The following is a 4,001-nucleotide window of genomic DNA, read 5'->3' on the forward strand; positions in this document are numbered from 1 at the left end:
AGGCTGAGGCAAAGAGATAAACAAACACAAAGAAAGGCCGACAGAGAAACCCAACAAATAGACAAAAAAAAAAAAAAAACGCACAATAAAGGCGAGCGACCCCGCCCATGCCTCAGATATCCGAGAAGCATTCTTGGTAAATGCCTGTGATAACCAAAGCGTGATAGGAGCGCCCTTACGGGATGTGAACCAACAATTCCTGAGCGACCGAAGTCGAGCCGCCTACAAAAATCTCTTCCTGATAAATGCGAGATTAACTCCCCTTCTCCCCTTCTCCCTCTCCCTCTCCCTCTCCCTCTCCCTCTCCCTCTCCCTCTCCCTCTCCCTCTCCCTCTCCCTCTCCCTCTCCTTCCCCTCCCCTCCCTTTCTCCCCCTCCTCCCCCTTCCCCTCCCCTCCTCTGACCTATGCCCTCGCCCTTAATTCCCAAATTTATTATGTTACTCATTCACCTACTTATTCACTTATTAATCCATTAATTTATCCACTTTATCCACTCACTCACTCACTCACTCACTTACTCACTCAATCTATCAATCGTTCATTTACCTATTTATTCACTTGCTTATCTATCTAATCATTCTATTACCGATGTTTTTATTCATCCCTCTACCATTCATTCACTTATATGCCCATTTCCGAACGCCATCTGAAAGACCTGCCTCATCCGCGATCGTTTTACCTGGCTTAGTCTCAGTGTCAGAGTATAAGGAAATATAAAAATAAAAAATAAAAAAATAAAAATAAGTCTAGGTATATGAAAGTATAAAAGTCTACGTACCAGAGTATAAGGAAATATCAAAGTAAGCGAAAGTGTCTATCATCAATCATCAATCATCAATCATCAATCATCAATCATCAATCATCAATCATCAGTCATCATCACCATCATCATCACCATCATCACAATACTATTATTATTACATTATCACTATTATTACATTATCATCATTATTAATATAATTATCATCAAAGGAAAGATAAGGGCCTATCAAGTAACTGCTCAGAACTTCTACAACGACCAAGGAAAAGGCATGGTGTTAAAATCAGCTCATTACGATCTTGCAATATAATGGGCTGATTCTGCTTGATGTGGCTTTTTGTATCTATTAACCTCTTCATGCGCGGGGATTTCGCTTTACAAATCTATAAGGTATAAAACGTACTTCTGATGTCTTCTCTTTTATTATGTAATGCTCATTTATGAAGAAATCATATCAACTAAGCTGTAATAATGACCACGTCTTCTTGCCTACTTCACTAACCCAATGAATCACTGCGAGATGTTTATATCAAGCAAAACACTTCTTTTACTTCAATATTTCGTGTTATTAAACCACTATAAGATAAATAAACAACTTGTTCAAAGAAAAGCAATTCACTTCCGCGCCCTAATAGTATACATTCAATGACTCTTATGGGCTAACCATCAACATAAAACATTTCGAAACAGAAACGAAACAGCTTAGTTTCCCCTCTCTCTAAAACCAACGTCACACCAAAGAAAACGTTCATCTTCCAGACTTTAAAACGGTAACTCGTATAAAACCGATTTCCCGCATATTACTCCATCCCCGACCTTAACGCATAATAAAACTATAAATGCTACCGAATAAATAAAACTAAAACTAATAAAAACAACTACCAACATCTAAAATAAGAGTGAAATACACAGACAATTATACGCAACAATTTTTCTTTAAAAACTACTAAAACAGATATGAATTTAAGAACAAAATCAATAAATAAAAAAAGACAAAAAAAAAAAAAGGCTAAGAGGAAATTCAGGGCGGGCGGAAACGCATGAAACCTAAAACTGGAAACAAAAGAATAACGTTTCCTTAAAAGCTACAATGGACAGCAGGGTGAAAAAAAAAAAAACGTTGACCTCACGACACGGGTCAGCGCCTTTTATTTATATGCTATTTTATCGCTTCAATCTATTTCTTGCCATTCTTTCTGACGGGGAAGTGAAGAAGGGTTTTCTACCAATACTTATTACAATGATTTTATCGCTGTCATTATCATCATCACTTATAACGCTCATTATTAATATCATTATCATCATCATTATCATTATCACTAGCATAGTAATAATAGTAATAGTAATGGTAATAGTAATAATAATAATAATAATAATAATAATAATAATAATAATATTAATAATAATAAATATTAATAATAAATAATAATAATAATTATAATAACCACTATTATTATTACTATTACTATTACTATTACTATTACCATTATCATCATCAGGAAGAGAGAGAGAGAGAGAGAGAGAGAGAGAGAGAGAGAGAGAGAGAGAGAGAGAGAGAGAGAGAGAGAGAGAGAGAGAGAGAGAGAGAGAGAGAGAGAAAGAGAGAGAAAGAGAGAGAAAGAGAGAGAAAGAGACAGAGAGAAAGAGACAGAGAGAAAGAGACAGAGAGAAAGAGACAGAGAGAAAGAGACAGAGAGAAAGAGACAGAGAGAAAGAGACAGAGAGAAAGAGACAGAGAGAAAGAGACAGAGAGAAAGAGACAGAGAAAGAGACAGAGACAGAGAGAGAGAGAGAGAGAGAAAGAAGTGCGCAACCGGTGACTTATTCATAAGAACGTAATTTTGCGGTCCCGCTCATGACTGCCACATGTTGCAAATAGGCCTTAGCAACGTTCTCTCCTCCTTCCTTCCCCCCTCGCCTTCCTCCTCCTCCTCCTTCCTTCCTCCTTTTTCCTTCTCCTCCTTCTCCCTCTCATTTTCCTTCAACCCTTCCTTTTATTCTCCTCCTCCCTTCATTTTTCCTCTGTCTCGTCTTTGCATCCTCCTTTTTACTCCCTTTTTACTCGCTCTCTTCTCTTCCTACTCATTCTTCCTATCTCCCATTTCCCTCCCTCTTCTTTCCATCCTCCCTATCTCCCTCTTCTTTCCATACTCCCTATCTCCCTTTTCCTCCCATCCTCTCTATCTCCATTTTTCCTCCTTCCTCCCATCCTCCCTATCTCCTTTTCCCTCGAACTCCGCATCTCCTCTTTTCGCTCCCTCTTCCTCCCACCCTCCCTCTCTCTTCCCGCCCAGGCACTAGCCCTCTTCAGCCATTAAACCTCACCCTCGACACATTGCTTGTTCTTCGCCCTCCTCGCTCGCGCCGTCGCCGCAGCGCAAGGCCCTTTCACCCGCGACGTACATAATCCACGCACGATTACGCTCCACTTGCGTCACAATTACGGAAATGTTGGGGGAACCACCCCACACCTCCCTTCTCCTCCCCTTCCCCCACCCCCTCTTTACTTTTTCCCTTTCCCTCTCCTACCCTTTAATCTTTTCCTTCTCTTTCCTTTCTTTTTCCTCCCCCCGTCTTCTTCCCTCTTCCTCCTTCCTTCTTCCTTCTTCCTCTTTCCTCTTTCCTCTTTCCTTCCCGTCCCTTTCCCTCTCCCTGCTCTTCATCCCTCTCCTTCATCCCTCATCTCCTTTCCCTCTCCTTCATCCTTCATCCCTCATCCCTCTTCCCCCTTCTCCTCCCCTCCCTCATCCCTCATCCCCTCCCTTCCCCCCTTCCCCCTCCCCCTTCCCCCCTCCGCCGTGGTCAGCATGTGCATCACGGGGGAGCGCGAGGACCCTCACACCCAACTTTTTCTCTCTCGTCGTCGGCGGCGACACGGACGGGGTACGAAAAAAGGCGTCCGTCGACCATGAAACTCGGTTCAAAATGTTCACTCGCGTTCACTGTCGCAGGTACACATGAACTCCTCCCCATCCAACCCACCGCCTCTCCACCACCCCCACCAACACCCCCACCAACAACCCCACCAACGCCACCTCCTCACAAACTTCATTATCTCCATCTGCACATTAGTTCCCGGCGTGTCACATTCGTATGAAAAAAGGGACAAAAAATGTAAAAGAAAAGGAAAGAAAGAACAGAAAAAGAAAAAATCACAAAACACGACAAAGCAAATATTTCCGACAAACCGCCTCGACCTTACGGGAACCCCCCCGGGGTGCGCTTCCGACCATGACTCAG

The sequence above is a fragment of the Penaeus chinensis genome, chromosome 9, assembly GCF_019202785.1.
Source record: "Penaeus chinensis breed Huanghai No. 1 chromosome 9, ASM1920278v2, whole genome shotgun sequence".
Classification (NCBI taxonomy): Eukaryota; Metazoa; Arthropoda; class Malacostraca; order Decapoda; family Penaeidae; genus Penaeus; species Penaeus chinensis.